The sequence below is a fragment of the Phodopus roborovskii genome, unplaced genomic scaffold (assembly GCF_943737965.1).
Source record: "Phodopus roborovskii unplaced genomic scaffold, PHOROB, whole genome shotgun sequence".
Lineage (NCBI taxonomy): Eukaryota > Metazoa > Chordata > Mammalia > Rodentia > Cricetidae > Phodopus > Phodopus roborovskii.
The window spans coordinates 12,783,225-12,797,791 of NW_026126599.1; the positions used below are offsets into that span (position 1 = coordinate 12,783,225).

The 14,567-nt window shown below is 43.7% G+C and overlaps 1 protein-coding gene across 2 annotated transcripts in view; it reads right to left on the bottom strand.

Annotated features, from left to right (window-relative positions):
• The window catches only part of Insr (insulin receptor), a 139,090-nt gene that overhangs the window by 101,969 nt on the left and 22,554 nt on the right, over positions 1–14,567 (bottom strand). The gene's annotated exons all lie outside the window — the stretch shown is intronic.

Here is a 14,567-nt window from a genome sequence, read left to right on the forward strand (position 1 = left end):
ACTTTCTTTTTATGTATTCATTTATGTTTATGTGTTTAGGTGTTTTACCTCCATGCATGTCTGTGGTGCCCTCAGAGGCTAGAAGAGAATGTCAGATTCTCTGAAGCTGGAGTTATAGGCAGCTGTGAGCCACCATATGGGTGCTGAGAATCAAACCTGGGTCCTTTGCAAGAGCAGCAAGTGCTCTTAATCACTGAGCCACGTCTCCACAATTTCTTCAACCTTGTGATGAGGAGCATTATCAACTCAATAAGACTCTAGGATCTTCATCTGGGAGACGAACCTCTGGCAAGCCTGTAGGGGGTTCTCTTAACTATTTTAACCCCTTTAATTGTGGATGAGGCCATTCTCTGGGTCCTAGACTGTATGGACAAAAGGAACTGGGCACGAGCATGCATCTACTGCTCTCTGCTCTCTAATCATGGATTGATGTGTGTGACCATCTACTTCAAGTCCTGCTGTGACAGGGCATTGAGCCCTTTCTCCCTTATGTTGCTTTTGTCAACTCATTTCCTCACAGCAACAGGAGCAGAAACTCAGCCACACCTCCATCTCAGTCACACAACAAAAAAGCAAGCTTAGGAAGACCGGAGTGGAGGGAGGCCTGGTGGGTGCGCTCACAAAGTTGATGAGACTCCCACAGCATGAGTCAGAGGTGTGCCTTGAAGATACTGAGGGATTATACATACATTTATGTAATGTTGCCCACTTGGGGATCACATGGTGAATACACCCCATATTGCATGGCTAGTTCAGAAGCTCTGGCTTTGGCCTAACAGGTCATGTGTCTTGGCTCCTCTGTCTCCCAAGCAAGGCAGGCCAGAGCCCTATTGAACATGCAGAAGCTGCGATTACCTACACAAGATATGACTGACCCCGATGACATCCCATCATGAAGAAGCAGGGGCTAGCAAGGCCTGGTTATCTCCCTGAAAATTTATCATTGGCAGTTAATGGTCCCTAGGGGGAGGGGCTCATGATGCTCCACCTCTCCCTGAAGATGAACAGTTAACAGTTGCTAAGGGGAGGAGCTCGGGAGAACCCCTCTCCCTGCAGATATACTATAAATAGTAAATGGTTACTAAAGAGGATCATGAGGCACCACCTCTCCCTGAGGATAGACCTAACCGTTGTTAGAGGGAGGGGCTCAGGAGTCCCCACCTCTCTGAGGACTGATAAGCAGTTAAAGGTTCCTGGGAGACAGAAATAACACACCATGGTCCTATACTTCCCAGAGGATTTCTAGGCAGTTAACAATTACCAGGAGGAAGTTTTGCAACATACCGCCCCTCTCTGAAGATTGATAGACAGCTGGAATTGCTAGGAGTCAGAAAGAGATAGTTTCTTCAGTGGTATGGCAACTGATAGGTTGCCCACACTCCCAGAAACATTCACAATGATTCTTACTGGATCCAGGCATGAAAGCAGAAGAGCTATTTGAAAAGAGGAAGGTGAACAGCAGGAGAGGGAGGAAGATATAATCACACATTATACACATGTATGGGAATGTCATAAGAAAGCCATTATGTATCATTAATCTCCACTAATAACAAGAGAGCTGTAAAAATGAACAGCATTACTGCCTCACCTAGGCAGTAGAGACTCGGGCATGCTCTTTGTCAAGAACCATGAATGACAAGGTTCATTTCTTGTTTGCACAATTATCTCCGGAAGGCTAAAGAAAGATCACTGGGGAGCAATCAGCAAAGTCAACGAACATAAACAGCTAAGTTTGTAGACCAATGGCAAATTAGTCATGCCTCCAAACAGCCATTCATGCAGGAATTAAAATGCAATTCAAACTACATACAAATGGAAAAAAGTCCAAACAGATCTCAGCAACACAGACAGATCACCACCAAAGCCTCAGGTGACATCCTTGCTTTCCTCTCAAGTCTCTTAGTATTCCAGTTTAATGTCTACAAAGGTCTGCAGAGCCCTCCAGGAAACACTGACTCAAAGTGAGGCAGTATTGCCTGGAGATGATACAGTGCTTCCCTGGCATACACAGGGCCCTAAGGAAAATTTTATCACCACATAAAATCAGGCATGGTGTCACATGCCTGTCATCCCAGCACTCAGGAAGTGGAGGCAAGAAATCAAGAGTTCAAAGTAAGCCTCAGCTTCATAGTCAAGTTTGAAGCCAGCCTGGGCTACATGAGACCTGTCTTAAAAAAAAAAAAAAAAAAAAAAAAAAAAAAAGATATGGGTCCGGGGAGGCTGAGTCCAATCTTTGTTTATTACTATTGTTGCTGTTACTGTTTGAATAATATTGGGTCCAGGGACTTGGGCATGCTAAATCCACTGTGCCAATTTACCCAGGTTTGCCTTAAATTCACTCTGCAGTAAAAGAAGTTCTACAAAATGTGATCCTTCTGCCTCAGCCTCCCAACCAGTAATATCATAATTTTAAGTATAATTCTGAAATAAAGGGCAAGTTATAAAACAAAGGACAAACAATTTTAAAGACATAATAAATGATGTGGGGGGGGGGCTGCAGGAGTGCAGTGTGTGTGTGTGTGTGTGTGTGTGTGTGTGTGTGTGGGGTGTGTGCATGCATGTATGTAGCCATACACATCCATGCAAAACATCCGGACCAGAAGAGGTTATCTCCAGTGTATTCCCTAAGACAGGATCTGCTGTTGAACCTAGAGCTAAGCTGGCAGCCAGCAAGCTCTGGTCATCTTCCTGCATCCATCCCCAAAGAGATGGACTTACAGAGGCACATGGCCACACCTGGCTTTTTAGGTGGATGCCAGGGATTTGAACTCTGGTCCTCAAGCTTGCCAGCAAATGCACTTAGCAAATGAACCACCTCCCCATTCACTGTATTTAGGACTTTCTTTTAAGTGGTAGGGCTTGTCAATCATGCTACATGCATAGGCTTCACCAGGGAGGCACATCTCCAGGCTCCTTTTTTTTTTTTTTTTTTTAATTAGTTAAAATAGCCAGTAAGAAATCCTAAACTGCATCCTTAATGATTTTACTCCTTTTCCTGTTTGACAAGAAGCAAGTGAAGGGAGAAGGGGTTTTCATTTGGGTTCAGGGTTCACAACTTGAAGGGATGCCACCTACTGTGGAGGGGAAGGCAAGGAGGATTATAACTGCAGAGTGGCAAGTGTATACAGCTAGGAACAGGAAACAGAGAGGACAGGAAGTGGGGCCATGCTACAATACATCAAGGCCCATCTCCAACAATCCACTTCCTCCATCCTTCACAATCTGAGACCCTAGCAGAGGACCCCATGTTCAAACGTGTGAGTCTATCAGGGATGATGCATCTTCAAACCACAGTAGTGATCAACACGATCTGAAAATAGGTTGAGGCAGGCATTGGGATCCTCTGGAGACAAAACCGGCAGAAGACCCACCCACATGGCTTTCCCCTTTCATTTCAGCTGCTGGACTAAACACCCTGACAACAGCAACTCAGGGAAGCAGGGACTTTATTTGACTCACGGTTCCTGGGAAATCAATATGGCAGGATTCTGAAGCGGCTGGCAACATCCTTGGTCCAGCACAGACAAATGCATGCATACTGTGCTCAGCTACCTTTTCCACTCTTCTACAGACCAGGACCCGAGCCCAGGGAATCATACTCCACAGTGCCATCAACTAATGCAATCAAGACAAAGCCCCATGGGCCACCCAATGCAGACAGTCCGTCAGTGACACTCTCTTCCTGGGTGACTGTAAGGTTGTGTCAAATTGACAATGACCAACCATCACAGCCACCATACCCAAACAAACAAACAAATAAATAGGTAAGTAAATAAATAGGAAAATATTTTAAACCTCCAGTTCTCCCTTCTCCAAAACAAAAGCTGTGGCATGAAATTGTACAACCACAGAGGTTTACACACCATGTCTCTTAGAAGCTTTCTGAAATTTAAAATATGGCCTAGAAATTCAAAGGAGGGTTGGCTTGGAGACTAAAGGACATGCCACCAAATGATGACATGTGGACACCAACAAAGACTGGCATAGAGGCACGTGCTTGCAATCTCAGCACTGGGGAGACAAAAACAAGAAGACCCTGGGGCCAGCTTGATGGCCAGCCATCCTAGCTTAACTAGTGTGCTCCAAGTTCAGTGAGAAACTGTCTCAAAAAGCAAGGTAGAGGACTGGAGAGGTGGCTCAGAGGTTAGTTAGCACTGGCTGCTCTTCCAGAGGACCCGGAGTTCAATTCCCAGAACCAACATAGCAGCTCACAGCTGTCTGTTACTCCAGTTCCAGGGGACCCAATGACCTCTTCTGGCCTCTGTGAACACTGGGCACTCACATGGAGCACTGATTGACATATATGCCATAAAATAAATTTCAAAAATAAAATGAGATAGAGGTACCTGAGGAAAAACAACAACTAAGGTTTACTCTTGTCTCCACATGCACGCATGCATATGTACACACAAGAGACAGACAGACAGAGACTCCTGCTTAGCATGGTGGCACACTTCTGTAATCTCAGGTACTCCAGAGGCTGAGGCTGGAAAAATCACTTGAGCCTAGGAGTCAAAGGCCACTAAATCACACAGTGAGATCCCAAATCAATCAATCGATTGATCAATCGATCGACCGATCAGTCAGTATTTAAAAATAAAGTACCAACAAGATGTCTCAGCAAGTAAAGATGCTTACAACCAAGTCTAATGACAGTTCAACCCCTCAACCCCTAGGAACCAAATGACAAGAAAGGACTGACTCCTACAAATGGCCTTCTGACACCCACACATACATGCTTTCACATGATTCCCCCTCATACATACATGCCTTAGCATGATCCCCACCCCTGCACACACACAAACAAGTAAACATAAATATATATAAATAAATACAGCCATACATTGTGACCCACATCTCTGATCCTAGGGTGGTGGAATTAGGAGGTAAAGGCTAGATGATCAGGCATTCAAAGCCAGGCTCAACTACACAGTAAGTTCAAGGCCAGCCAGGCCACATGAGACTATAACATACACACATAATTACACATAAGAAAATACAAAGCCAGACCTGCCATACACAGCTGCTTCCTATCTGTCTCTGGCTTGCAGAAGAAATGAAGAAAGAAGGCAGACCCTCCGGGCGGATGTCAGCAATATTGCAAAACCCATTTCCTGCCCCTCAACACTAGCCTTTGTCAAAAACAATAAAAAGAACAGAAGGAACACAGCCTCCAGATGGCAGATGCAAAATCCCTTATTAGATTTCAAACACAAACTACTACAGTCATCCTTCTAACGTGACACAGGCCTGTTAAGTACAGAGATGAGTCACAGCACCCTTCTAAAGGAAAATCTGTCTGACATCACCCCAAGTTATGCTGGCTTTTCAGAAAGCTCATGCTGAAGGCCAGAAATAGACAGGAAGGCCACAGGGCAGGTGGACTGACAGGTCACACTCAGCCTTGGGCGAGAGCACCAAAACCTGGACCATAAAACCACAAACACAAGATGAGAGAAAGAGAAAGTGGTTTTGTAAACACATACCCTGGCAGCCACACAAAGCCAGGCGTCTGGGCGGAGAACTGTTACTCCATTTACTGGAGGAAATTAGTATTTTCCCTTGGACAGCTACATACTCTCAATCTGAATTCAGAATTCACCTGATCCTGTGGGATATATCCACTGAAGTCCATTAAACAATCAGTTACCAAAAGCCACACACAATTCCTCAACACAGAACCTCTAGCTAAGATTTTGAGGCCATCATCCAAAACAAAACAAAACAAAATTGATAAAAGGGTATGGGAGGGTGCACTCTGAGGATGTGGCTCAGGTGGTAGGGACTTGCCTGGCATGTATAAGGACCTGGATTCCATCCCCAGCATAATATAAAATAAGGCCTAGTGGGTCACACCTATCATCTGAGTACTCAGGAGGTGGAGGCAGGAAGATCAGGAGTTCAAGGTCATCCTCAGCTACCACCAGTACTGGGCCAGCCTGAGCTACACGGAGAAAGTCTGTCTGAAAAATCCAAAGGCTTGGAATAAACGTCAGTGGTAGAGCACTGACCTGGCAGGCAGGTATGGTGCACACCTGTCATCCCTGCACTGGGGAGATGGAAGGTCAAGGTCAGCCTCAGATACATAGGAACATAGGAACGTCAATGACAGCTTGGGCTACCTGAGAGTATATCTAAAATAAAAACATGAAAGCTTTTGAAAGTCCATCAAAAAGAAACTGATAACCCATCACACTGAGTAAGGATTAATTTTCATCAACAACTTGACACAACCTAGAAACCCTGGGAAGAAAGTCTCAATGAGGGATTGTCTACATTAGGATAGCCTGTGTGTGTGTGTGTGTGTGTGTGTGTGTGTGTGTGTGTATCTGTCTGTGTATCTGTGTGTATGTGTATCTGTATGTGTATGTGTGTAGTGTGTGTGTGCATGCATGTGTGTTTGTGTGTGTATGTGTGTCTGTGTATGTGTACATCTGTCTGTCTGTGTATCTCTGTGTGTGCATGTGGGTGGATAGGTATGGGTGTGCATGCATGCATGCATCTTTCTGTGTGTGTATGTATGTGTGTATCTGGGAGTGTTGCATGTGTGTGTGCATGCATGCAAGTGTGTCTGTGTGTGTGTGTGTCTGTCTGTCTGTCTGTGTTGTATATGTCTGTCTGTGTATGTGTGTGTGTGTATGTGGGGGGGGTGTGCATGCATGCATGTGTGTCTGTGTATATATGTGTGTGTGTATGTGTATGTCTGTCTGTGTATCTGTGTGTATGTATATGTGTGGGTAGGTGTATGTGTGTGTGTACTTGTGTATGTGTGTGTGTATGTGTGTCTGTGTATCTGTGTGTGTGTGTGTGTGTGTTGTGGGGGGACTATCCTAATTAAGTTCATTGAGGGGGGGAGGGACCTAGCCCAATAAGGGCAGCATCACTCCCTAAGCAGGGAGCCCTGAACTGTGCAAAATCAGAGAAATGGAGCAGAGGAAGCAAACAAGCATTTCTTTCCACTCTCCACAGCAATGTGATGATCAGTTGTTTGAAGTCCCTGCTTTGACTTCCCCAAGATAATGGATTGTCACCTAGAATGCAAGCTGAAGCAAGCCCCTTTCTCCCTAGTTATTTTTTGTCATCATATTTTATTGCAGCAACAGAAATGAAACTGACAAACAGTAAAAGTTCATTTTTTTAACCCTAAAAATCAGTAGTTCAAATCCACTCAACCAGAGAAGATGCAATCAAAAAAAGGACCTGCCCCCTACACCCCGATAGCACAGTGATCCCCAAGTCAGTCACTGTTACTGAACCTATTTCACCTGTTGGAAAATAAACTATGAAGTGGAAATGAATTGAGGCAACCATGAAAACAATATGAGATCGTTTATGTAGCATAACTGAAAGAGTTGCTTTCATGGAGAACAAAAATAATGTTAGATATCATCAGGGATTCTTCAGACACAGTGAAAACGAGAAGGTATAATATATGCAGGACTGATAAGATCAGCAAAAACCAAAGAGTAAACTTGTGGCCTTAAAAGCTTTAATTGCATTAAAAGACTGAAACTAGGCCTGGAGGTGTTGCCCAGTGGTTAGAGTCCTGGCTAGAATCCCCCAATGAGGAGCTGTGGGCATGGCTCGGGGTAGAGCACCTACCTAGAATTACCCAGTGAGGGGCTGGAGGCATGGCTCAGTGGTAGAGCCCCTGCCTAAAAATTACCCAGTGAGGAGCAGAGGACATAGCTCAGGGGTACAGCCTCAATTGCAAGGCCCTTGGTTAAACAAAATCCATTTTTTTTTTTTTGTTCATTTCACAATTTGGAATTTATTCCAAAAATATTTAGATATGTAATGCCTTCTAAAGACTTCATACTAGAGGGATTTAAAAAGACCAAAACTAAAAGCATAGATTAGAATAATCACAAAGTGAAAAATATGTTCATAGCAATAATTACTGGATTATTAAAAAGCATAGCTGATGAATAAATCGAAGATCTGCAAGACTGTCAGTACTCAGCTATATTTAAGGAGACTACACAAACACAACTATGGGACGCTTAATAGCACACTCTCAACTTAGAAAACCCACTAATTCTAAGATACTGAAGAGTCACAGAAGTTGACCAAAAGATCTAACCATGTGTTTAAAACAAAACAATAGAAAAAAGATTTTAGCCTAAACTCACCAAACACCTTGTATGAAAAAATAAATAAATAAATAAATAAATAAATAAATAAATTACCCAAGAATTCCTTCCCACAAAGATCTTAAAACCTTAACATTTTCCAAGAAATGACTCTCTTGTTCAAAGAGAAATTAATTCCAATGCTAAAAATTCTTTAAGAACCTTTAAAATGGAAACTTGCCTAATTCACTTTCTGTGACTAGAAGATCGGATAACAAGACTTAATGAAGAGATTGCAAAATGAAACAAGCCAAAGACACAGCCCAATTTCACTCATGGACAGAGATGGCAAAAACCCAAGACACAGAACAAAGCAGGCCTTGCCAGTCAAAGTCAATGCTATGCCAAAAAACAGCTCAACAAACAAGTGGCACCCACAGGAAAATCAGGATGGCTTTACACTAAAGAACCCCTTAAACATGGCTGTCAGGTGACAGATACCATTGCTAAAAAGTTAATCAGTCTTGAAGCCCTAAATTCTGTCTGTATCCAGCCTAGAGTTTGCCAAGTAGGCTAGGCTGGCTGGCCAGAAAGCCCCAATGATACATTTGTCCCTGCCTCCCCAGAACTCAGACTGTAAGCATGGACCACCATGCCCCGCTTCTGTCCACATGGACTGATGGTTAATGTTGGTTGTCACCTTGATACAATCTAGAATTACCTAGGAAGGGAGTGTCAGCAAGAGACTGTCTAGATTAAGCTGTCCTGTGAGCATGTATGTAGGTGATTGCCCCGATTATACATTAAGTGGCAAGACTCTACAACTGTGGGGGGCACCATTCCCTAAGCCTAGATCCTAGACTGCAGGATACTGGAGAAAAAGAGCTGGGCACAAGCGTGTACACATGCATTCATTGTTCTCTGCTCTTGACTGTGGACGTAATGTGACTGACTGACTTTTCAGTGATGGATGTAGCCTGAACAATGATCCAAAACAAGAAAAAGAGAGAAAAAAAAAGAATAAAGCCTTTCTCTCAAAAAACTGCTTTTTGTCAGAGTTACTTTATCCCAGCAATGGGGAAAGAACTAAGATACATGGACTCTTGGAATTGAACTTAAGTCCTCTTTATTGAGTGAGCTATCTTTACAGTCCCCAAAATTTCTATGAATGGCTATCAGAAGTCAGCTCAGCCTAGGATGAACTCTGGCTGAGGGTTTTCTCTGTGAGCCCTTCACCATCTGCACCCCACATCTGTCCACCACACCCATTCTGCCCTGCTGAGGGTGTTCCTCAGAGGAAGGAGCCAAGAAGGAACTAAAACATTCCTGGTTCTTGGTCACCCGTAGATGGCCACACTCCGCCTTGGCTGGTTCCCACCCCTTCCTGGTTCCTCCTCAAATAGAAGAGTCTCTTTGTGAGCTCCACTTTCTCAATCCACTCCTTGCTCTATTCTGGGACTCAGAAGTACTGACAGAATAAACAGTGTTGAGCTTCATATGATGGGGTGTGTATCATTTACTTTACTCATGGACGGGAGAGAACGCCTGGCAAAAGCAACTTAGGGGCAGTAGGGCTTACTCTGGCTCACAGTTGTAGGGAGCAGCCCATCACAACAGGGAAGCCATGACAGCAGGATGGTGAGGACTGGTGAATGTGGCTAGTGAATGCCGATATCAGTTTGCTTTCTCCTTGTTAGACAACCCATGACCCAAAGGCAACCCACCTCTCCAGGGTAGACCTTCCCACCTCAGTTAAAGTAATTGACTCCCAGAGATCTGTCTCCTAGGTGAGTCTAGATCCTTCCTATCAAGTTGACAATATTAACCTTCAAAAGGAGGAATTCAAATGGAAAAGAATGAAAAATAATAAATAATTTACTTTACTCAAAGAGGAGCTATCATGGCTGGGGAGATGAATCGGTGGTTAAGGAACTGAGTTCAATCCCCAGAATACACATAGAAGATTGGTGTGGGGGCTCGCTGACTGAAATCCAGGTGCTGGGAGTCAAGTGAAGTAAAACCAAGGCTGGGAATACAGCTCAGTGACAGAACATTTGTCTAGGATGCACAAGACCCTGGGTTTGAACTTCAGCCCTACAAAAGCAACTTAACTTCTGGCTTAAAGGTAAAGGAGTGACACAGACAAGACCTGGAACCCAGATATTTACAGAAACCCTATCTCAAATAACTAAAGGGGGAAAACATCACAAACGTTGGTCAGGTGGTAAAATTGATAGGAATCATATGATGAAATATTACTCATCCATAGAAAACAGAATCCAGACTTAATGAAATCACTGTGTGAGTGAATTCTGAGAACACTGTACTCAGAAAAAGGAAAGAAAGGAAGAAAACACAATAAACTACATATTACCTGATTCTGTGGATTAGAAATGTCCAGAACAGATCAATCCACACAGCTTGAAAGCTAATTGCTCATTGCCAGGAGCTCAGGGAATCCGGACTGGGGAGTGAGTAACAATGAAGAGAATTTCTTTTTGGGGAGTGTTAGTGCTCCGGAACCAGAGCATAAGGATGGTGGTACTACATTATCAATGAACTTACTAAACATACCACAATCAGAAAGCAGGGTTTCAGCCAGGAATGTTGGACTCCCAACAGTTGGAAGACTGAGGCATGAGTATTGCCAAGAGTTTGAGGACAGTAAGACCCTATCTCAAAACAAACAAACAAACATCCATGTCCCCTCCATTTAATGAAAGTTGCAGCAGACACAGGGAAAAAGACACACACAGAGACAGGGCACACCAAGGTCCCTGGCACCTCCCTGGGGGATGTCAAGTGTTCACTGACAACAGATTTCAATCCACACAAAGGATCTGGTGACAGGATGGGAAATAACTGGTCAATGAATTTCACCAAGCCAAAGAAAAACCAGTTAGACCAGTTACCAAGTCACCAGGCAAGCCAGCCAGAACCACCTCTTCATAAGTAAGAGTTGACCTCTATCCAGCATCTTCCATAAATGATTGGGACAACAGCCTCTCACAAAAAAATAAATAAATAAATAAATATAAATATAAATAAAATTTAAAAAAGCAGAAAAATGAAGTTTTCCATTGATATCCCCAAGAATCTTCCAGAAAACTGTGTGCTTGTCAGGTTTGTAAGTCTACATATTCACCATTAAAGATCAGAACACTAGGGGCAGGGGAGATGGCTCAGTGGGTAAAATACTTGCCTGCAAGCATAAGGACATGAGTTCAGATCCCCAGAACCCATGTAAAAATCCAGGGTTGGAGACATGCACCTGTAATCTCAACAGTGGGAACCAGAAACAGGAGGATCTCTTGGGCTTGCTAGACAGCTAGTAGAACTAACTTGGTGAGCTCCAGGTTCAGTAAGAGAGCCTGTGTCAAAAAATAACACAGGTGAACCAGCCAGATGGCTCAGTGGGTAAAGGCATCTACCATCAAGCCTACCCAACCATCTAGGTTTGATTCCTGGGGATTCACATAGTGGAAGGAGAGAGCCAACTTCCCCAAGTTATCTTCTAATCTCCACAGGCACACAACACATGACACATGTGCTCCTACTCACACATACAGTCTTTGTCTCTCTTACCACACACACTCACACATGCTCTCTCTCTCTCTCTTTCTCTCTCTCTCTCTCTGTCTGTCTGTCTCTCTCTCTCTCTCACACACACACACACACAGAGGGATGGATGGATGGATGGATGGATGGATGGATGGATGGATGGATGGATGGATGGATGGACAGGTGATAAAATTTATGTTACCCATAGTTTGGGGTTAATAACTAATGACAATATACTGTAGTAAACATCATGTAATTGTGTTCTGTCTCTTTCCCTTCCTTCCTCCTTTCCTCAACTCTCTCCAAATACTTTTTAAGCTTTCAGCTCTTACTTAAACCAGTGGTTCCCAACCTGTGGGTCCTGACCATTTGGGGGTCATATGTCAGACATTTACATTATGATTCATATCAGTAGCAAAATTACAGATATGAAGTAGCAATGAAAATAATAGACTCCAAACTATAAAATGAAATAAACCCTTTCCTCCTGAAGTTGCTTTTGGTCGAGTTTACCACAGCAACTTGAACGCTAAGACATCCCCCAGCTCCTACTATCCAAGAGTCCTCCTCAGGAGTTCCCACAAAAACCTCACCCACATATCCACTGTTCCTTTGAGCTCAGGTGAGGGCAAAAATAAATAACATTCCCTCCCCTCCCTCCCCTCCCTCTTCTGTGCTGACCCTAAGCGGCTCACTCCCTCTCTCCCCCATTCACCAGTGCCTCCCAGGGAATTTCACAGCATGTGAATGAGGTCACTGAAGCTACAAACAGCTGGTGAACTGCTCTCTGGGATATCAAACACAATAAAAGCTAGTGCTCAGAACAGAAATGTCCCAGGTACAGGAGAGAAAGGCAGAAGTGGCGAACAACCCCAGGAAAGGGGACACTTTCTCTTTCCTTCCTCCTCTCTCTCCCTTTCTCTCTTCTCCCTCCTTTTCTCCCTTCTTTAGAACAGAATGTCTCCCGTCTTCCCCTCTGGTCTCTCTCTTTCCTTCCTTCTTTTTTCCTGAGGTTCAAGGTTTCACTTTATAACTGGGGTGACCTCACATTTGCTACCCTCCTGCCTCAATCTTCCCAGGACTGGGATTACTGATGACTGATTTCTGCCACAAACAGCATCAAGACACACACACACCCATAAGTCCCTGGGGGCACACAGATGCTCCCGACTGAGTCATATACAGGGAGAGCTCCCCAGAGATAAGAGCGGAAGGTTTTCTACATGTGATAGTTAATATGAAACAGAAACGTTACAGGGACATCATCTTAAGGGTAGAGATTTGATGTTTAGGTATAAAAAAGGCATGGGAAAATGAGCTCAGAGCCCCTGCTTGGAATGCCCCGGTGAGAGGCTGGAAGCATACTCAGCTTAGTCCTCTATCCTCATCACCATCACTCTCCAGTAGCTCTGAACATTCAGGACTATTTTCTCCACGGAACAAGAAGAGCCACAAATGAAACTGACAAAGGATTGGCAAACTTCAAAGAAGAAAATGAGAGATTAGATTCGGCAAAGCCCAGAGAGGTGCTCAGACAAGGAAGGAGGGCAGCAGAGAAACCCTGAATGATAAACATGTTTTCAAAGGCTCTGCCCTGAAAGCAAACACGTACCAAGATAAACAGTCACGTATAGGCTTTGCACCCAACCCAGGACTTTGGGAAAGATTTTTAAGCAACATGCAAAGGCCAGTTCTCCCTATTCAAGGCTGGGAGTCCAGTCCACGGGTCCAACATTTCTGGAAAGCCATTTGGCAATCCAAATCAGGAGCCTCTGACCCAGAAATTTCATTTCTGGAAAACAAGCCTAAAAGAAACAAACATGGAGCTGGAGAGATGGCTCGGCAGTGAAGAGCACTCACTGGCTGCTCTTGCAGAGGATCTGGGTTCAGTTCCCAACACCCACCAGGCAGCTCACAACTGTCTGTAACTACAATTCCAGAGGGTTCCACACCCTTTCCTGGCATCTAAGGGTTCATGTGTGATACACACACATTCTTGCAGACAGACACACACACACACACATTATATTTATATATATAAATTATTTTTAAAAATAAAACTTGAGGGGTTGGAGAGATGGCTCAGCGGTTAAGAGCACCGGCTGCTCTTCCAGAGGACCTGGGTCAATTCCCAGCACACACATTGCAGTTGGTAACAGGATCTGACACCTGTATACCAATGCACATAAAATAAAGTTAAATAAATTGTAAAAAGAATAAAAAAAATTGAACCCCAAAACAGCCAAACTCCTTTTTTTAATCTAAGTGCCTCATAACTCAGAAAGCTAAAGATATGAAGGCAATAAATGCATGAAGGGAGCAGCAGATAGACAGCTCAGTGGTAAAGGCACTTGCCCCCAGCCTGACTACATGAATTCAATCCTCTAGACCCACATATGTAGAAAGAGAAGAGCAACTCCTACAAGCAGTCCTCTAACTTCCATGTAGGCCATGACATACATGTGCACACTCATATACAGACACACATGCATGTACACACACACAAATAAAAACAACTCTCATCAATGTTGAATTTTTACACATTTCTTTTTCTGAGTATCTCTTTACAAATTGTCTTCTAGAAGCAAATAAAAATAAAAAAATTAAAAAAACATGCTGACTCAAATCCATATCCTTGCACAGTCTACTATTCACCCAAGCAGAGACCCACAGCAACATTCACTATCCAGCACAGAAGGTAGCTAGCAGTCCTCCCAAAAAAATCTACCCCCCCCCACTTACTTTTGTAAATAAAGGTTTTTGACATACGAGCCACACCCCTGTCATAACACCTAACTGTGGTTGGTTACCTACTACAATTTCAGGGTTCAGTATATTCATTCCTCTCTTCCTATTAGAGATTTCACTTACTACAGGCTCAGTAACCCACAGTTAACTGTAAACTATCAAATGGAAGATTCCAGAAATGATCAA